Source organism: Mus pahari, chromosome 19 (genome assembly GCF_900095145.1).
Source record: "Mus pahari chromosome 19, PAHARI_EIJ_v1.1, whole genome shotgun sequence".
NCBI classification, from domain to species: domain Eukaryota; kingdom Metazoa; phylum Chordata; class Mammalia; order Rodentia; family Muridae; genus Mus; species Mus pahari.
This window is the reverse complement of record NC_034608.1, coordinates 49055630-49078245: the sequence shown is the minus strand read 5'-3', so window position 1 is coordinate 49078245 and position 22616 is coordinate 49055630. Positions and strand designations below refer to the sequence as shown.

The 22616-nt window shown below is 41.6% G+C and overlaps 1 pseudogene; it reads right to left on the bottom strand.

Annotated features, from left to right (window-relative positions):
- Positions 1-15967: 15967 nt before the first annotated feature.
- Positions 15968-22616, bottom strand: part of LOC110336239 — an 18609-nt pseudogene continuing 11960 nt past the window's right edge.

Genomic DNA, 22616 nt, shown 5'->3' with positions numbered 1-22616 from the left:
TTTGTGGCTCAGAGAGGTTTAAACTGGAGCAACCATAAGGGAAATTAGAAACTGTCTAGAACATAGAGTATTCAGACTGCTTCCTCTGCTGCTCCTCCAGATCCTTAAGTTCAGAGATCGACATTTCTCAGTTTCAAATAAAGTATGTCACACGGCATGAGCTGACCAGATAGACCATTTCACCAACCCCATATAAGTAAGAAAAATGCTTTTTATTTTTTAAATAGCAACAAGGATATGTTGAGAAACAACATCACCAAATAACATTCAATGTAGCAGTTTTAGAAACTAAGATCTCTGTGTATTTTATTAATAGTTGACTTCTTATGTACCCATGCTGTTCTGTGTCAAGGCACTAATTTTTAATGGCTTGTGATAATCTCTGAGTATAAGTTCACAGAAAATAAATGAACCAGGACTTATGATGTGATCTTCATGATACCACCTTCAAACTTTATTGTAAACTTCTAATAGAACGATCAAAATTTCTCTTAGCCCTGCAGACTGTCTGATCTATAAACACCCATTGGCCTTAATTTTTTTCCCATAAAGTTCACATATAGTCCATTTCTTTGAAAAAGTATAATCCCAGCCAAGGCCTTCCAGGATGACAAAATGAGAGAAGTCAGACAAATATCAGATTAATACCAAACTCACATATCTTTGTTGATGTCCATACCCACCCCATTATCTACCCAAATAATTCTTTTAAGTTTTGACGTACTCTTCACTCCATGCATAAAATGAGATCCTTCTCTCGTCTATGTGATGCATTAATAATTTATAGATTTAAGTTATTTGGATTCAGTCTTTTAACACTTGGTCCTGCAAAATGGTCCTTGATTTAGGCTCATGCTATCTATCATCACACTTGCAAATAAGCATTGCTAATAGCAATGGACTCTGACATAATTGCTCATGTATAATTTCCCCTTTAAATGAAGCATTTTTAAATTAACAACAATTGTTTAACTCTATCTCTCTCTCACACACACACACACACACACACACACACACACAAAAACAGTGCAAAGGAATATTTTCTTGTTTTTAAAAAATAATCTTTTCGGTAGACACTTTGTGCCTCTGATCATTAGCATTGACAATTGAGCGTTGGTCATCACTGACTGTCCTTTTAAAGTGAGGGTCTTCTAAGCTTTCTAGATCTCTGCCAGGTCCCTGGAAATTTCCACTACTGTGGTTATCCAGACTCCTGTCATCCCTTAGAGTGGAGCCTAAAGGGAGATTTTATCCTTTTCTAGGAAGGGGCTTCACTGGGATGTACCTGTTTTTAGCTAATAAGGTATCCGAACCCTTATTAGCTCCTCAGCTCTCTCCATCATGGGGAGCAAGGGGGGGCTCCAGTCTCCATTTACCACACCCTTCTGGTTATGAGCTGTTGCTGCTGTACTTACACAGGCACCCCTGCACAGACACAGGCTCCCCTCTCTACTCTTCCCTTCTGCGATTGTGAAATACAAATATGCTACTTATCTTGAGGGATCATTTGCAGATCATACACATAGATCAAATTTCCACACTGTTCCTTATAAAGATATGCAAATAGTATGTGTCCATTAAAATGTCTAAAATCATAAAACTATACAACCTTCATACCTTGATTTAAAAAACAAAAAACAAAAAACAAAACAAAACAAAAAAAAAACTCCTGGAAAAGTCCATCCAAGATAACTTGGATAAAGAGGATCCAAGGTAACATTCTTGAGCTAAGATGCCTTTCTTGGTGGGTCCTTGAGGATGTAACACCTGGTGGTGTTACATCTTTTCTGCCTCTTGGCCACAGACCTTTCTCATGTGTGAAAAGACAGTAGCTCCACCGCACACTCCTTTGGAGAGCAGTCTGCGAGGAGGAGCTGGCTATCTAGACAGGAATTAGGAGTAAGATGATCGCTTTCTTCCTGTGAAGATGTTAACAAGGATATGTTAGGTGTTGCTCAGGTTAAAACCACATCAGCTACCATCCAAGAAGCAACCACTGTTGGGAAATTATCACCACATCTTGTTAGGAGAGGCACCTGCCACCCACAGACTAAGCCACACTAGAACACTCTTCTACATGTCTCCCTCCACATCAACTGGGTGACAGATGACTGTCAAATCGTCTCGTCTTCTCCATCACCTTGCTTCTTCCTCCATTTCTTGGTCTCATTCTCTGCCACAGGGCCACCAGCACCCTGACTGACTTGCTTCATCTGCTCCCCTGAGCCATCCCTCATGTTCTCATGATGGACTCTCACACCTTCACGGGCTAGATTTCTGCATAAACCATGGCTTCCCATGGACGAAACTCTTTAGCCTGACCTAAGAGACCCCTCACAGTCTGACTCTATGATGGCTCCAGCTTGTCTGTTAGCATCATCATCCATTCCAAGTCTCGTGATTTTCTGTTTTCCCGAAGAACACCGTATCGATATTCTCAATCCCTGTCATTGATTGGCCTACCAACTTCACATTATTCCCCTGTACCTCCTGTATTGTTATTTGCATATTGTTTTTGATTGACTGCATTTTAACTAAAATAAAGTCATTTCAAATAAAACCTTGTATGGATGCCATGAATAGAAACACCGCAATCAGTTGCCATAATTAAAATAAATTTTAAAGATAATAAATGAATAAAAACAGAACGTTCTCAAGTTCTAGCAAGATGCCACTATCCGTAAAAGTCTCGGGGTACAATGTCAATTCTCTGACAAAGAGGCAAGCATTTCAGAGAGGGAAAATGTATTCAGGAGCTTGGGAAGATTTATGACTTCAGCTTATTAGGACTAAAGAGGAATTGATGAGGACGTTTCTTCTGTATTTTATTAAATATTCATTGCTGTTTGTGAGTAGATCAGTGTGACTACATTTAGTCCCTACACCTTAGGAAGCAGGCAAATCCGTGCCTCCCCCCCCCCCCCACGTGTAGACATCATTTTGCTATAATTGTCTTCTCCAGTAGCCGCCTGATAAGCATTTTTTTCTTTCCTGTGGGTAAAACAAGTCTCTTTGGAGAGCATCTTGAGGATTAGAAATACTTCCCTTCCTGTACGTGTGCTGCTTTTTTTTTTTCTACTGACTCACAGCTGTGCCAATTTCAACAGTGTTTTCTATCTACTTCACACTTGTAATTATCTAGAATCCCCTCTGTAGAAAACTGTGCATCCATTGATGCAGACAGTCTTCCAAGTATGTATATTGACTGCCTAGCACAGTGCCTGGGGCATGGTATATACTGAACGTCAAAAGAATAAACCAAACCATCAGTAGTGGCCCGAAACAGGAGCTACGGGCACAGATTTAAGACTATGGGAAGAACCCATGCAATTCCAAGTATTTTATTTTATTTTTTTATTTTTATTTTTATTTTTTTTCGAAACAGGGTTTCTTTGTATAGCCCTGGCTGTCCTGGAACTCACTTTGTAGACCAGGCTGGCCTCAAACTCAGAAATCCCCTGCCTCTGCCTCCCGAGTGCTGGGATTTAAGGCGTGCGCCACCACACCCGGCTCCTAGCATTTTAAAAGCAAAAGAAGAGTAGTCTTTGGGTTATTTTTTTTTAAGTGGGTAAATAGGATTAAGCTTTCTAAATTGTTGTAAAAAGAATCAAACATAACACCCCAAACCAAAGATGCCAAGCCAAAGTCTGAAGAATGGAAGTCCCTGCTGCACACTGGACTTTGTAGTGAATTCATAAGCACTGCATACAATGTTTGTACTCTGTCTGTCTCTGTCTCCACTGGCCCTTTAACTCTATTCACCCTTCTTCCCTCCCATTTATTTTCTAAGACACCCAAAACAAAATTTAAGTGGACATGGTTCACTAGGTAGGTCTGTTAGTCACAAGGAAGTGGAAGAGCCTCTGCTGTTATCATGCAAAACCTCTGCTTCCAGTAGTTGATTTGGTCTAGAAGTGTAGTCTCTTTATTGATTAAAAATTTTATCTGTCAATCTGTCTACTTACAAGTAAAACCTTTTGCTGAATGTTCACCAGGGCGGGAGGGGGGCAGATTCTAAGGATGCCCATAACTTAAGTAATTCAGAAGCTGAAGGGGTAAAAAAAATCACATCATTATTTAAACATTACCAACTAATAAACAAACCCAAATGACAGGGCTGGCGGTGACTGGCTGGAGTTTCCCCGCAATGTTAAAATTCAAAACAAGCAGCTGTATTGGAAATGGCAGCACTTCTCGAAAAGATCATTTCATCCCAACTTGTGGAGCTAATACCACCTACAACCCCTCCAAATTCTGTGCACCAGTCCCTAATCTGCCCAGACAGTGATCCTGGGAGATGCCAGCATCAGCATCCTGGAGGGAAGATATTCCCTGGCTCCTGATCACAGATTTCCCACCCCCCAAAAAATCACTAGGCAGCCAAGCAGATTCTGAGATACATACTTCCCGGGATCTTGCAAATGTCTAAGCCTAGGAAGCTAAACTGACTGTGTTTCAAGACTGGGCAGTGGTTTGTTTTCTTCTAACCCAATGTCTGCCACTGCAATGATGCATGTTTGTCATTGCTAAATTGAAATGGTTGAGGCAGGAAATTTGCAACATTTGGGCAAACTTGAGCTACAACTGAGAAAACCTGTCTTGCCCCCTCACACGCACAATAAAACAGTACCCAGAAGCCAGAAGCCCAAACAAATCCTGTAGATGTTTGTAACACTCTTCGTGAAGTCACAACTTAAGACCACAGAACATTTTGCTTCTCACAATCACTGAACCAATAAATTGTGGGCCTGGATAGAGAATCTGGCAGCTTTCTCAATGATAATGGAAATCAAAGTCCATCCACTCCCACTCGTTCTTGTGCAGGCTCCTTTGTCAACCTTGCACTCTGAGGGTTCACACTGTGGAACTTACCCCAGTGTTGGTCTATGTTCAGCAAAGGTAGATGTGATAGAAACAACAGGAACCCGGAAACCATCAAGATCTCAGTTTGGATCCTCCCTCTCTCAAATAGAAAATTTTGACCCAAACCTCTGAGTCAGTAGGGGAAATTAAGTGACATAATTTTTGCATCAAGCTTTAGCATGCTACCCTGCCATATAATAGTGCTCAGTTTATGCATGTCTTATCCAGGCATGGCAATAATCCTAGAACAAGAGGAGATTGAGAATCCAGACAAGGGGATGAAGAGTTCAAAAATAGCCTAGACTACATAGTAAGACCGTATTTCAAAAAGAAAAAAAAATCAAAATGTAAACAGTCATGTCTTTATTTGTAGATAAATCTCCCGTGTCTGACGTAGGAAGACGAACAGTTTGTGTTTCTGACTTAGCAACCTGGCTTATGTTGGTTGATCCCGCCCTACCTTTAGCTGTCCTAAGGCGATCAGTAGAGACTGCACCCGCAGCAGGGAGCAGAATTTCAGAGTTTGTCTCCAGACTGACACTCCAAAACCCCTCCCACTGGTCCCTACCCACTTTCCTCACTCCTCTACACCAAAACATCAGAGACCCAACTTAATTGAGAACTAGACTGGCCCAGGGAACAGGTGCTTCTTTCCCCCACTCTCCCATGAGTAAAACAGTTTTACAAATTCAGAAAAAAAAAAAAATGATGACTTGCTCCATCCAATTAATAAGAGCTGATTTAGATTTCAAGGTCATTCATTCTGCATAGACTCCTCTAGTCACAGGCCTAGCACTTTGGCTCCATTCGAGACCCAGCATCACCACGGACCATGGAAACAAGCACCATTTCTATTTTAGAATTCGGTTTGCCTGCAGGGCTGCAGTCCCCATTTTGAGGAAATTGACGCTCAGCAAATACTGAGGGGGTTTTGCATATTAGAGAGGTTATGCCACAGTGTTCTCCCATCTCAGGACTTAATTGAATTAGATGTGCTACGATAGTAACTGGGCCATACAGTGGGCTCCTGTTTGCCCTAGGAACTACAAGCCTAATGTGAATATGAGATGCAACTGATGAGCCTGTGGAGAATGCAGTGAATCCCCTGATTTTTAAAGGGACTTGGGGAGGTGACTGAGAGGCATCCCTGGGAATTCTGAACCCACAGGTGCTTTCCAAAATATGCTTACAGAGAAGAAATCAGCAGAACTACTCTCTGCCTTTGAAATTATTCCGGGGCCAACTGAACTTTGAAGATACCGACGGAAGCAGTTAATACAGCTGTCTGGACTTTGATCATCAGCCTGTCTGCTTCCTCCCTGAATCCCCACCTCCCTCCCAAGATGCCAGGTTGTTCAGCAATAGCCTCTTCTCCGGGATGAGTTCCAAGCAGAAGCATCAGGATATGAAGATGGTTTTCTTTTTCAGACTCATACCCAGGTAGGTAAATCTTCTGAAAGGTTTCAGATGTGCACAAATGCAAAGATATACGATTCTTATTATGGATGTCTTTGTCGCGGTTTCTGTTGCTGTGATGGAACACCATGACCCACAGGGAGTTGTAGAGGAAAGGGTTTATTTGGTTTATACTTCAACATTGCTATTCAACCTTGGAGGAAGTTAGGAGGCAGGAGCTGAGGCAGAGGCTATGGAAGCATGCTGCCTACTGGCTTGCTTGCAACCTGGTCTTGTGGAGTCATTTTCCCAATTGAGGCTCCTTTCTCTCAGATGACTCTAGCTCCATGGTTCTCAGCCTTCCTATCGTTGTGACTGTGCTATAGATGAATATCGATCTAATTTCTACCTTGCCTTTGATCATTCGGTTCCCAGATAAAGGACGCTCAACTTTTATATTTACAATAAGCTTTTAATGCACTTGAGCTGGGCAGAATTCTACCTTCTATGTTATTATGTCTGCCTCCCTGTCAATAGCACTGAGATATGACTTTCCATGTTCCACATGGGCTGCTCTTCCTTGGACTGGCCAACCCACATGACCAGTTCTTATGATCACTTACCCCTTGGCGTCTTCCTCTCTCCACCTTTCTTCCCCGGGGTCTCTTCTCTGATCCCAAGCTCAGGAACCCAAACAGCCTCTCTCTCTCTTTTGTTCAGCTATAGGCTGTCATCTCCTTTATTCAATTAATAATTTTAGGTTAAGGAGCAAGGTCACATTACTTTGTGTATGTGTAGATTCTCTTGTCCCTGGGGGCAACCCAGCCTGGGAGACTAGTATTTAACATTACAATACATAGCAAAAGACCAAACCTCGACATGTCTGAACCTATAATACAGTTTCTCATGTTGTGATGACCCCCAACCATAAAATTATTTCATTGCTACTTCATAAGTGTAGTTTTGCTACTGTTATGAATCATAATATAAATGTGATATGTAGCATACCTGATAGGCAACTCCTGTGAAAAATTTTGTGACCTACTGGTTGAGAACCGCTACTCTTGGCTGTCTTAATTTGTTGGACAACTAGACAACAGAGGAAGATAGAAAAGCTTCTAGATTCTGCCTTTTGAACATGACAAAACTAGTGTTCTGAGGCCATAGGATGTTTGGCATCTCTGCTCAGGCTTGAAGGATGCCATCCTTGTAGGAGAAGACATATTCTCTGGTTCCACTTCACTTGCTGTCTTCAGAAGGTGGAGCATGGAATTGGGGCATGCGATAAAACTTTCAATCGTAAGATAGAAACAAAGGGAGATTTAAATAAGTAATAAATGGCTTCTCAAGTAACTAAGTGTAACCTGTCATCCATCTGTCAATAGCAGTACAATCTGAAGACACCACTGGAGATTACCCAGGAGGCAATGCTCAGTGACACATGGTTCACTTGGTTACTTGGACCATCTGCTACCAGCCAGGCTATAAAAATGGGCACTGGCTACACTCTGAATCCATGCATAGCCACAACCACATGCTAATGGTCCCTTCAACATCTGATAATTAATGTCTCTCATTGTCTTCCCTTTTAAAACTGATCCTTATTCATTACCTGATGAGCATGCCATCATTCAACATACATACACTGAGTATATGTAATTCACATCACACTGGGCTAGAAGCCCCTGGTACAAAGAGAAAAGTGTATCTCATTTGAACACATCTAATCCTTCAGAGGGGATGCATTCAGGATTTCAATAATAATGCATAAACATCAGTATGATGAGTTCAACAGAAAAGTACCCAGGACTTACACGGTTTCATCATCTGTTGACTGCTAATTCTGCCATGTGGATGTTAGGTGAACCTTGATATTACATGAAGCATCTTGGGCCTTCATTTAATTTACCTTTAAGAGTTCGATATAATCATTACTATCTGACATATACTGAAACATCTACATTATTATTTAGTTCCGGACAACTGCTCCCTAATGACTTTCATGGGACTTTAAAGGCAGGGTGACAATGATTCCACGAGAACTATGAGAGCCCTAAGGACACAGGAGCTGTCTGAGGGTATAGTTTAACTAAGTTTGAAATAATTGTTGCTCACCTAGAAGACAACAGGGAATTTCTTCCAAGGGAAAAATGCCCAGAGATATAGCATAGCAGGGTCTTTTCAACTTGGTGCAGATAGTGCAAACGAATGTGTCATTACAAGTGGGTTAAAACATAGGCTTGTGTAGATAGTTGCAACTCAAATTTGGGGTTAAGGTCATTTGGTCACTGTGTCAGCACTGGAGTAAATTAATAAACAAGGTGACATGCTTAAAAATGGGACTTTTAAACTTATTATATATATATATATATATATATATATATATATATATATATATAGAGAGAGAGAGAGAGAGAGAGAGAGAGAGGGGGGGGAGCACAAGTCAGTGTTGTAAGAAAAGAAAGAAAAGCTGGTGACAAAGGAAGGGATTGGGGGCATGTAGGTGGAGAATGATAGTCCTGATGACCAAATTGACCTGTAGTGTAAAGGTATGTTGTCATTGGCTTGGCTTTGGGAGAATCCCATTAGCTGTCCTACGACACTTGACAAGAAACTGCATTTGTTGATGTCTAAGAGGTAGGACAGGAAACAATGCAACACTCTATTAAATGGTCAGATCTTGATGGTAATTGATTTACTGCTGTGCTGTTCCGTGCTGGCATTTGTGTTGTTGGTACCCTGCTTCGTCTTCACAGCAATATTATGGGACAAGCATCAGCTGCCCTAGAGATGAGCACTGAGCCTTAACTGCGCTAAGCATCTCTGGCTGGATGTCAGTGAGCCTACAAATACTAGACCCGGAAATCAAACAAGATTTGCCTAAAGTCAGAGCAGTAAAGTCCTCTCAACCTGCTGGTCTTGAAGAAACTCTTGCTGAATATGACTCACACTTAAAAGTCATCTGATCGCCTCTTTGGGTGAGACTCATTTCCCTCCACGGTAATAAATTCTTTCACTTGGTTTAAGATGCAAGAACACTTCAGACTGAAAGCAGTCTATCATCCTCTGTCAAATTGCTTTTTATAGAAGTGACATTTGACGTAGCCAAGGATGATGCTCACGTCCTATCCCATGTTTTAATACATCTATTTCTTTATCACACAGTCACCTACCACCTAGTGATAGCATCCTACCACCACTGTTTCTTGTTTTGATATGTTTGGTTTTCTTATGGTGGCGTAGTATGTTCCTCATGTTTGAAGATGTCTGGGATGCTTTGGGAAACCTGGGCATTTGAGAGTTCACTCAAGAATGTGCAATCTTAGGGGTATCTTACTTGTTTCTGAAATCACTGAAAATGTTGGAGATTATTTGAGGTACTATTCTGGGATCTGCCCTCTCAGTCTTTCTGGAAATGAGAGTTTGTTTTCATCTCAGATTAGCTTTCATGGGGTCTGGCTGGCTTAGTGGTATGCTAGGTTGCCTTATATATGGGCATTTTATCCATGGAATGTGTTTGCTGAGCAGTGTTGGTAGATACCCTGATCATTCCTACATTCCTGCCTGCCTTAAAACATAAGCCCTCCCTTCTAGAGAGCACAAGTCTGTGTACTCACAGATACAAACAGAAACGTTAAACATGCAGGGTTGTCTCTTCACAGGAAGAGATGTATACCTGTTTCCACCCAGAGAACTGGGAATTGACATAGTTAATAGCCTGGTGACCTCTGCTAGCTGTAAGGCCAGAAGAGACCCAGATCCCCCGGACTATTGTGGTTATACCAGTTTCTTCCTCCTTAGACCTTCATTCTAAGCATTGTTTCTCATTCAAGAGAATCCATCTTTAGGGGAGATGTCATATTAATGACCTCTACAATGACCTAGACCACATGAGATCCTGCCTTAGGCCCTTAAGCTATAGAACCCATCCTTATGGTAAAGGTCACATGTGCTTTGCAAAATAATTTCAGAGGAAGTTATAACTTCAGCTTTGTTGTACACATGCAATTGAGAAAATTTACCAGGAAACCCTTTTTCCAAAATTGTACTGTACCTAAAGAAAACCTAAATAAACTGCTTAATGTCAGATTCTACAAGTTTAAACCAACACTCGCTTTGAGTTGTATTGAACTGGATTTTCTTCCTAGCTCACACAGATGAGCCCTGATCTTTGCAGAGAACCCCCATTCTCTCTTCCATGTCAGCGTGTCTAATGATGCTACCATTGATCCCATCCTCTTATGGAGCCATTTCTAGAAGAGACTGTGTCACAGCAGACTTCTGGAATGCTGGCTTTTATGATCTTTCCACCCCCTCTTTCACGATGTTCCTTGATACATACAAGCAGGAACTATGATGGAGATAAATCCTTTGAGACTGGGCTCCCCCACAATCTGTGGATCTTTGCCTTGTGTCCAGATAATGTACTTCCATTATGCTCTCCATCTTCCATAAGGAGAAACGTCTGAGGAGGCGTGATGACTGTCTGTGTGTATAAGGATTAGGCTTTAGATTGCAGTATGGAATTATGCTATCTAGCAAAAGGGGTAGGATATTTGGGAGGGGCTTGAGTGAAGAAAAGGAAGGACCTAAGTGATGTAATTCCATTTTAATTAAAAATTGTACTGAAAAATAAGAGCTCCTACCTAAATAAAGTGTAGTATAAAGGCAGTCTGTGAACTAACATTATATAGTCATGTCCACACATACCAAAATATACCTGAATTTTACACACACACACACACACACACACACACACACACACACAAGAAATAGGCTTCAAAGTTGAAATTCAAAGGGTACTATGGTATTCCTTATATGGTATTGCTGTAACATCAAACTTTGCTTTTTATTTCTTTGGTTTTAAAATTATCTACCTCCCTCCACACACAACACATCTTACTATATGCTGTAAGCATACTATTTCAGAAACAGACACATTTGTGTCTTTCTGAAAACATCAGAATGTGTTTAACAACAATAAATTCACAAGCTACACCAGATTTACTGGCATTAATTTGCCAGGGAGCCTCCCTTTTGTTGATAGTCCTAGAGGAGACAAACCACAAGTTCTTTTATTCCAATTTTAATTATGGAGATTAACTCTCAGATCACACATTACACATGGTAAATATATCTCTATATGTGTATATACAAGTTTCGGTATAACAACAAAGGATTATAGAAGCAAAGACTTAGGACTGTAAGCAAAGGACCTAAGAAGAGGCCTTCTCAGTCCTTGAAGAAAAGACTGAGAAATCATAACTGGGCAATGCATTGAAGTGCAAAGGAGTCTATTGGGGTCAGATAAGGGACCAGCTGGATGTCTCTGGAGAGGTTCTGTGGATGCTCCTGCAGAGTCTGGGTGCTGGGTCAGAGTTGAGTGCAGCTGGCAGAGGTGAACGTCAGAACTGGGTCCAGGCTAATGAATCAGCAGATGGATGGGTGGCATGCCCAGATGGGTGAGCAGGAAGACAGGGAGATGGTAATTCGAGTAGGACCACATCAGCAGAGGGGACAAAGCCAAGCTAAAACCCATGAGACAAGTCAAGGATTTTCTGCCTGTTGGGCCTTGGCACACAAACTGGATGTTGAGATGAAAGTCGGGTGGTGGCCATGCTTGTGCTAAGTGTCCTTCTCTTAGGAGATTCTGATGTAAGCATTACACCTTTTCCTTGGTCTGCTGTAGCCAATAAGTTTTGTTCCAGGGTTGAGTTGTCTGATATGATTTTAATACACCCGTGTACCTCTATGTTCCGAATTTATCCTGATAAATGTGTAGTGTGGTACTATTTCTATTTCCAGGAATACGTTAACAGTCTGTGCCTTATGGATGGTGCCAGACAGATCATGCTATTTTCGTGTCCACCCACATACACAGAATCAAAGCACAGTCAAAAACTGCATATAAATTGGAGCCCTTCAGGGCAAGGCAAAGTTTAAACATCAACAACAACAAACCTAAGGAGACACTCTTTTATATAGTGTCTCAGTGTGCTTTCTATTAGCTGTAAATAAAGACCATGACTAAAGTCAACCTAGGGAGGGAAGGGTTTATTTTACCTTACAGCTTACAATCCTTTATGAAGGGAAGTCAGGGCAGGAATCTGAAAGCAGGAACTGAAGCAGAGGCCATGGAAGAACTCTCCTTATTGTCTTGCTCCCCACAATTCCTTCAGTTTGCTTTCTCATACAACTCAGAACCACCTGCCCAAGAGTAGCATCACTCACAGTGGGCCGGGCCCTTCCATATCAAGGATTAGTCAAGAAAATGCCCACCCCCACCCCCACGGGCTTTCCCATAAGTCAATATGGTGGAGGCATTTTCTCAATTGTGGTTCCTTGTTTCAGATACGTCTAGGTTTGTGTCTGTTTGACAAGAAACAGTCAGCGCTTACCACATGGAGCACCTCAGTACAGGACACAGCTGATTTAATATTATGCTTCGACATATGGCTGGCATTCAGGGCTTTGAGAAATAGAAGTTAGGATTCAGACTGCAATCTCCTTTGACCTTTACATTTAGCAGTGCCTGGAACTTTGGATGGTCTTAATAAATAGTGTACCACTGTAGGCTTCTGAAGCTAAGGCTCCAGAAAAGAAAACAATTTAATCTGTCCAAGATGTTTCCATTGAGGTTTGGTCTTGCTGTTTATTGTAATGCTATATGTAATGTCTGCTATGTGCAGACCTGGAGTCTGCACATAGACCTGTGTGACCCTGTCTCCAAGCTATTTCTGATTGGTAAATAAAGATGGTAACAGCCAATAGCTGGGCAGAGGAGACATAGGTGGGGGTTAGGTTTCCCAGACTTTAGGTCTAAAGAGAACCATGAGAAAAAGAAGAAGGTGACTGGAGGCGGGAGAAGCCACAATAGGGCAGGTGAGCCATAGAATTCATGGCTCTGAGGGCTGGCCATTGGAGTTAAGATCATCCTCGATGAAACATAGTAATAACGTGGGGTTATCAATAGAAAAGTAGATTCTAGTAGCATATAGGGTAGGCTTATTGTAAATATTAAGGTTGTGTTTGACTTTTATCCTGGAACTAAATGGTCAAAGGCCAGGTGGGAATTCTACGTTGGGATTAAAATATCTACAAAATTTTTCCCTATTTTTCCCTAGTTTTACCCAAGATGAGTGGCAAAAGATATCCTTGCAGGAAGTGGGGTAGATGGCTCTCTAACTGAAGATAGATGATAATATTACAATATTGTTCTTTTAGTATGGATCTAATATGTCATCGGATCTCACTACTGAAAAGTAGGCAGAATTACCTTTGGTCTTTTCAATTCGTGTAATAGAGAGTCTGAATGTAGCAGTAAGAAAGATGCAGGCTTGCCCAGGCATGTTTATGGAATTGGTGGGAGCAGCTGCCAGAAGCCTGTTTGCATATGGAATGAGGGTCCTCTGGGGATTTTTCTCCTCCTGAAGGAAGGAGTTGCCTGGCAACAAGAGTTTGACCTATGGGGAGGTCCTTACCCAACAGAGGAGCAGGAAAGTCTGAGTGCAGTGAGGCACTTGTCATTTAGATCCATCTCCCAGCTGGATAGATCATGAATACATGCCTGTGTGCTTCACACACTGAGAATACAACATGGAAGAAGTCTTTTTTACAATATAGAAACATATGTTATTTCTTCTGGTTCTATTTAATAGTCTAGAACCTAAATATGAGGAAGCTATCCTTTCTTTTACCATAAACTTTTTTATTAGTTTGCATATGATGGGTAATGTGACCAAAACATTCATAGCAATTCATGGCACAACAGCAGGAGTCCCAGGAGAAAAGGCCTGAAGGCCAGGGAAGCATTAAGAATTGATGTAGTAGCATCCAGATGGTAGGTGTTTCCTTTTCTATATTAGTATGGCTCTTGGTACTGCCATGGTTAGAGTCTTACTTAAGCAATATGAAAACCAGTTTGCATCCTGCAACGTGAGATCAGATCTCCATCAGAAAGTGTTGTGCCCAGTGTGTAAAGCCAAAGACTAGCAAGCAAGAGGCACACATGATCTTTCCTGTGATGGGAAATGTTGAGGATAATTCACACACTGTTAGGATCTCCAAATTCTGACATCAATATTCTTCTTGGAAAGATGAGTTACACTTTCAGATGAACATTTTTAAATTTGTTTTTAAAGGGCAGAGGTCCTCCTTAGAGAATGTAGGACAGTTTGGTGGTTAACTATTTGTGGAAATTCCTGATATTCCCCCTAGATGACCTATGCTCTCACCTCTTCCAAATCTCTGTGGTTCATATATTGTAACATGGACAATAGGAATAGGGGAATCTTATCCATAAAGTACAATGTTCATTTGAGACATAATTAACTTTGTTGACATATGTAGAATCAATCCTAGAAGATGCTCAATGCCATCTTTACACAGAAGTCTTCTTTTCCTGGCGTGATATTGATAGAGATGTTTTGTGAATATCATTGTTCCTGGGAGGTTTACACTTGGCATTCAGAGGGAAAGAAGAAGAAACAGAAAGCTCTCAACACAAATGCTTCACTATGACCTTGCCATCTGCAAGCTATTTACACACTCTATATTTTCTTTTATAGTCCCCAAGTAAAATTATTATATTCTTAAAATTTCGATATGCCACTATGATTGTGTTTATTTTAATGTTCTCAGCTTTGTTTGGATTTGGCACCTGACTGGGGTTTATAGAAGTACTGTTTCTTGAGGCAACCTATTCAACCCTTCTCAGTCTCAATGTCCTCATTGCTACAACACAGGAACTAATATTTCTGTCATATAGCTCTTGTGGAGACCAAATAAGATTCATTCCCAACAAATAACAGATACTCAGCAAGTTCACAAGTTTGACAGTTAAAAAATTAATAAATAACACCCCCCTCCTACCCTATCAACAATGCTTGAACTCACTGGGTGATAAAGCTAGACACAGTACATAGACATTCTAGGCATGTTCTATCTTCACAAGTGCTGAATAACCCATGCTGATAGAAACGGAGTGTTTTCCATAAGCCAGAATCTCCGCAAAGTCCTTTGTATGGATTATCTCAGATATATAAGACTGGGTTGGACTGTGCCTTTAGTTGGATGGGTATTAGAAATCCTATCTACCTTTAATCCAGCACTCGGGAGGCAGAGGCAGGTGGATTTCTGAGTTCGAGGCCAGCCTGGTCTACAAAGTGAGTTCCAGGACAGACAGGGCTATACAGAGAAAAAAAAAAAAAAAAAAAAAAAAAAGAAAGAAAAAAAAGTAAAGAAAGAAAAGAAAAGAAAAGAAAAGAAAAGAAAAGAAAAGAAATCCTATCTAACTCAGGAATTTGGCTGCCCAGGAATTTTGGATCATGGACATATTTATTTATCTATCTATCTATCTCTCTATCTATTTATTTGTAATATACATTATTTTATTACAAATTAAAAAAAAAACAAAAAACAAAGAAAATGCAACATCCTAAAAAAATTCTTTTTACTGGTCATACAAATTCCTATCAAGTTTTTATTTATTTATTTATTTATTTTTTGCTACTATAAGAAATTAAAGAAACCATTAAATATTTAGAAACATTCAACACCAAAAGCTTTAAATCTAACTGTACGCTGTAGCCCCTGAAAAAGCTACAAACTCTGTTTTAAAAGCATTTTTTTCTACAAAGAATCTCATCAGCTATACATAAATCTGTACAGTTTTTATACTGAAGCTCATGTGGAGCTGCACTTAAATTTCACATTCTTAGCAAGATAATTGCCTGAGCACATATACTCCACACTTTAGGACAGCCACTTATTCTTCATCCTCTTCTTCATCCTCTTCTTCTTCCTCCTCCTCCTCTTCCTCATCTTCTGGTTCATACTTCTTCTTTGAGCCTGTTGGCCTACCAGGACCCTTCTTTCCTGCTTCGCTTTTACCCTTGGCGTGGTATGCAGCAGTATCCTTTTCATACTTCTTTAGTTTGGCCGATTTCTGTTCATATGGTTGTTTATCTTTGGCAGATTGCTCAGACCACAGCTCACCCAGTTTCTTTGCTGTATCTCCAATAGACAGGCCAGGGTGTTCAATTTTGATCTTTGGGTGATTTTCAGAGCAAAACAGGAAGAAGGCGGTCTCTTCGGAGCATTTGGATCTTTTTTCTTTCCTTTCTTATCACCTCTGGGAGGAACATAGTTCTTCATCTCCCTGTCATAACAAGAGCTTGGTCGCTCCTGACCAAAATCTTCAAACTTCGACTTTTCCTTTGCAGACATGGTGTTCCATCTTTCAGAACATTTCTTGGAGAACTCGGCGAAGTTGACCAAGGAATCGGGCTGCTTCTTCTTGTGCTCCTCCCGGCAGGTCTGCACGAAGAAGGTGTACCAGGACATTTTGCCCTGCGGCTTGTTGGGGTCACCCTTGCCCACACAGCATCTACCTGGTGTGAGTTCTTCCCTCAGACCTCCACAGAGAGACTTCCTTCCTCAAGCTCGGTGGAGAACGGGTTTAGCGCTAACGCAATCCCCAACCTCTTGTTTTGCAGAGATGGCCGTATTTATATAAAGACAACTCATTTTACTCCAACTTCATCATTCCTGTTTGTTATGGACTGGATAGAAAGTATTTCCTCAAAAATAGCTAATGTATTTAAGAAGGTTTGGTACCTAGCGAGTGGTCATATTTTGATAGCTTCAGGAAATACTAGGAAATGGGATTTAGCTGAAAAATGTAAGTCACTGAAGGAAAGACCGTGTGAATTCTATTCCATTCCTATTTCCTCCTGGCTTCTTCTTTACTAGGAAGTAAATAAGCTTTTCTTCTACCCACTTCTACCATGATGTCAGCCCCACCTCACATCCAATGGACTGAAACCGCAGAAACCAGGAGCCAAGAGAAAGAGTTCATCCTTACAGTTGCACTAGCCTCAGGCTCACACAGTTCCTTCGTTTGTGTCCATTTATTTTTAAGCTCCGGATCAATGTCGCTTTCATTACATCAGCATCCTCGAAGAAGACTGCATGTTCTTGCTGCAATTCAGTACGGGTCTGAGACTTGGCATGAGTCCCCCCCTGCCCTTCCTGCTGAGGAGTCTACTTTGTTATTGAACTAGGAATCGGCACTCCAGAACCCATCCATCTTGCCTCTACAATATGGCTCCATATTGTCACAGACACTCCATACGAATCTCTCCGACACTGCAAAATCAATTTCTTAGGCTTACCATAAACTCAGTCCTGTATGGGTCTGTGAACTGGGCATCAAGTAACAGCCCTTCCCACTATAAAAAGCAAGAGAGGCTTTGGCCAATCCGACTTAACTTGGACCAGTATGTAAATCTGTTTTAAAATACCAGAGCAAGTGGAGCATGTAAGAAGGAGGGCACCAGGCAAATGAAAGGGCCCTCTACACTTCCAGAACACAATTATGACTGGCCTTCTACACTGCTGGAGTCCCTAGGAATAAAGCAAATGGGTGACCGAATTCTGTGCTGGTGAGCCTGGGGGGGGGGGTGCTTTATGGGCAGACCAATTATTCTCCACAGGAGAAAGAGCAACTTCTAACCAGGAGATGAAGGTAATTCTCACTACATGCCCTTCTGTGGAAGAAGGCCTCACAGAATGGAAGCCAGCCCAGCCTCATCTCTAAAAGTGTGGCCAAGGTTGCCAGCAGTTTTGAACTTCTGTACTGAAATGACTTGGGGAGACCAGGCCTGACAGTGAACTTTGCACCACCAAAGGGTTATCTCCATCCTCCCGTTATTTGTTTTGGACTGGCGACCCAGAATTTTGCATCATAGTTCTGCCAGGCCTCTTTATAAATGTTTTGCTATATACGAACAGCATTAACACTAACTTTTGAGTGTTTGGTAGCCTTGGAGACTTATTTAAGGCATCTGAATGCACCCGAAGAAGCGAACATGGGGAAGTCATTCACAAAAGGGTACAAATGCCAGTTGTTGCTGTGGACTGCTTGGGGGTATTGTGGTGGAATAAGGCACAAGTGATAGTCACCAAGATAACTGGGAGGAGTTTGCACTAGCCTGTGCTGGTAAACACAAAAGACAACACATATAACAGACACACCTAGCGGCAGTGTGGTGGTTGATTGGAAATCCCAGTGCAAGAACCAGGTTACCTCCCTTAGAGTTGTTGACCACAGAAATGCTAGAGACCTTTCAAACAATAGAGGATATTGCTACAGCCATGGTAACCACGGAGAACTGAATGATGAGACTGTATTCCAGAAGGTGTTGCATTGTTTTGGCTGCCCAACCTTGAGAAATTAAGCAGGGTTTGAAACTTCCCCCTGTAAGCTAGCTCCTGCAGTGTCAGAAGTTGCTACTAATGGTTTAGAGGAGAATTAAGCCTAACAGGGCTAACTCAGCTGTGGATCCTGAGTGCTTCCCAGTGGAAGTATAAGGAAAGTTATGCCAGCTACACAGTTGTAATGTGAGTGGTTCTGGGTAGAACAAATTTTCTCATTGGTCTTAAGGCCCCCTTAGGGAAAAATTAAACCTGGTATGAGGAACTAAATAAAAACCTGTGACCAGAGAAGTCATAAGGTTTGCTGAAAGGAAAAAAAAAAAAAACCACCCTGCTAAAACTGCTATTGATTGTTAAATGATATATCTTATAAGGTCCTTCCCCACATTTGTGATTTGTGTTTATAACCATTAACATTGGAGCCCATGGCTGGATATTTTTCTGGATATTTTCTGTATGGTGTCTGGATTTCCCAGTTTTTCTCCTTCACCTCACTTGTGTCTTCTAAGTAGGAAAATACACCCCAAGCCTTGCCACCATCTGAGTTCTAGAGATGAGACGTAACAAAGGGGCAGAGGGGTTGCTACTTCCCTGAAGCTGGATGAAAATAGACATCTAGGTCAACCCCACCCCACCTCCAACCAGGACCTCAAGAACTCATGCAAAAGAGGCAGGCAGAATGTAAAAGCCAGAGGAAGGAGTGAAGGTGTTGTCTAGACCTAACTTCTGAACCAGAACAAAACAAAACAAAAAACCAAGGCCACCATCTGGAGGGTGTAGCTGTGCCTCCTTGCAAAAGATCTTATCATCCAGGCTTGGCCTGTCTGTTCACATCCCCACATACTGGGGTGGGTAGATCAGGACCTCACCTGAACATCCAACCCTTCCCTACCACCAGCTGTATGCAGTTTTGCTTTGCTGACCCAGCCCCAGGGAGATCTGGGAAGACAGCTGGTTGGAGGGGCTCAACCTATGAGGCTCTGTTTGGAGAAGCCACCGTGCCTGCTGGGTAAAGAGTTTCGAATCCAGACTTTTACAGAGGACCGCTAACACTCCAGTAAGTGACCATTCACCCACGCTTTTTTTGTGTAACCATAATGAACTCCTCTGTTTCCGAGTGACCTTTGGTAAAACAGTACCTTGGCTTGTCGTTGGGACTTTAAGAAGAGGGTAGACATTGCTTTGCTTATGCCTGCCCTGGGAAGGAAATTTTGCAAAAAGTGCCCTAGGTCAGGGCTCCTGTGCTGAGAATTTAAGCAATCTCACATACAGTGCTGTTTTATATTTGAGGTTCTATAGAAAAGATTTTTATTAGAGAAGTCAAAGGAAAGAGTTGGGGATATCCTTGTAAAGTAGTTGCTCCTCATTAAAAGAGATATGGAGAAAAGTTAAGTGTGAGCTGAGCACATCTCTGTTGGCCGAGGAGCACGGCAGCTCGGTGGCATGGGACCATCTTAGCATGTTCTCAGTGCGCACAAACTTTTAATTACTGGGTAGCCCAGAGCGACTCCTGGGTCTCATGGGATTGAACCGTGGGACAGTCTGGATGGTTGGTATGACACCATGGGAGGGGACTTCCCAGAACTCTAATGTCATGAAGAATGTTTATATACCCGTCTTTTCCTCCTGTGGCACCAAGAACAATTGCCTTGACTTAGGAACTTCTGAAGCTTATATTATTGCCAGGAGTAGAAGGGAGGAGAAGCTGAAATACATGAGGAAGTTAGCTGAAGGAAAACAGCTACTGAAATTAGTGAGCAAACAGGTAAGGTGAATGATACACTTAACACGGAGAAGCATTGATTAGGAAGGAGATGGCGGTAGTGGGGAGGTGGGGGATTGGGGTAAATGTTCCTGGTATGTGGTTTCCATATTATGCAGGGCGACTAAGTTGTAAAGAGTTGATGTTGAACACTGCGCCTATATTTAACAACAGCGTGGCTAAAACCCACAGACAACCCCCTCTCCCCACCCCCCCCCCAAAAAAAAAAAAAAAAACAAACAATAACAAGGAGGATCCAAGGGAAGATGCTTGAATCTTCCTCTACAGGATTTAATGCTCATACTGTTCCAAGCTGCTGTTGGTTAAGAGCCAATCAGTGGGTAGGAACCCCATTCCTTTACTAAAGATGGATCGGTGACCTCCAAAGTCATAATAACGCTAGACTTCAGTACTTCAGTGTGAGTGCAGGTTCATAATCACACCCTCTTTATTTTGATTTCCCTCCCTCCCTCCCTCCCTCCCTCCCTTCCTCCCTTCTTTCCTTCCTTCCTGCTTTGCCTTCCTTCCTGCTTTTGCCAGGAAGCTCTTCCTCAGTCACTGTCCAGAGCTCTTTAGCTAACCCTCTCTTCTGGGACAATACAGCAACAGTGGAGTGGCACACGGCTTGGAGATAGAAATTATGATCAGAGAGTGTTGCTTGCTGTTGCTATTTCCGTACTGTGATCCCAGTCAGTATATTTGGGAGGATGACAGAGCCATCCTGATTTTCAAAGTTTCGAATGGGACTCTGTCCATGAGAAATACTAAAGGACTCATAATGAAGTCAGTTTTACTATGTAACTAGAGTGGTGTAACTATGTAGCTAGAGTGGTCCCCCACCCCCCTCTCTCCTTTCTTTGTGACAGGGTTTCTTTAGCACTGGCTCTGTTGGACTTATTCTGTAGACTAGGTTGGACTGCAACTACAGAGATCTGCCGGCCTCTGCATCCCGAGTGCTGGGTAATCCTTTAATAAGGTGTGTGTCACCACTGCCTGGCTATATAACCAATGGTGTCTCTACAGTACCTGCTATTGTGATTCATCAGTGTCATGGTTGGGTAGGATGGTTGGTTGCTTCCCTCTTTTAGAGATTTGCTTATACATTGTCTTCTGGTATGAAATGTAGGCTTCAGGTCAATTCCAGATTCAGAGATCTGGACACTATGCTCAAAGTGCATGATGTCTTTAACAATAGGAACTTACTCTCCATCTCTGGAGTGTAAGAGACCAAAAACAACAATAAGCTCTATGTTTTGGGAGTCTCTTGGTCAACCCTAACCAACAAAGAAAATGAGGGCCTCTCATGTCTTGTGTTTGAGGTTTTTGGTATGTGACTTTGATTCTTGAAAGAGCACAGTCAATACAGATGATATTTTTTACTTAAACTATACATATATATTTATACACAGAATTACTTGCGTTGTAGGTTTTTTTATATAGAGGAGTTTTAATTCAGCAACATGCCTGTTCTGGCAAGAGATCACATCCAAAGATCGTCTTGGTCTGCATGATCCAGATGGATTACAGATACACATTTAATTCCCCTGGCTGGAATACAAATATACCATTTAATCATAAGCAATGTAGGCAAAGTTAGCTGTAGATCTTGCCACAATGCTGAATTTATTTATCATTTATAGTTTTCTGGTAGAAATTTGGGTACCTCTAATGTATAGTATCATGTCATCTACAACTAGAGATAGATTGACTTCTTTCTCTATTTGTATCCTTTTTTTCCCTCCTTTTGTCTGGTTGCTCCTTTTGTCCAGTTATTACTTCAAGCACAACATTAAAAAAGGAGTGGGGACAGTGGACAGTCTCATTTTTTACGTCAGTGGGATTACTTCAAGCTTTTCTCATTTAGGGTGATGTAAGCTGTGGGTTTCTGGTATACGGCTTTGATTGTGTTGAGGTAAACTCTCTGTAGCCTTATATTCTCTAGGGCTTTAATCATGAAGGCTTGTTAGACTTGGCCAGTGGCTTCTTCTGTATCTATTGAGGCAATCATTCATTTTTGTTTTGTTTTGTTTTGTTTTGCTTTTTTCTTCAAGTCCATTTGCATGGTTTATTACATTCATTTACTTGTGCATGAAGAACTATCTATGCATTTGGGGAAAAAAACAAGCTTGATCATGCTGTATAATTTCCTTTCCTTGTCTGTATTCTGTTTGCAATAATTTTATTGAACACTTTTGAGTCTATGTTCATCAGGGATAATGGCCAGTAGTTTCCTTCTTTGTTATGTCTTTACCTGGTAGTAGGATATTTGAGTGAGCTTAGCACAGTAAAAGAAGGTTGGGAGTGTTGCTTCTGTTTCCCTTCCCTTCCCTTCCCTTCCCTTCCCTTCCCTTCCCTTCCCTTCCCTTTTGGACGTTGTACA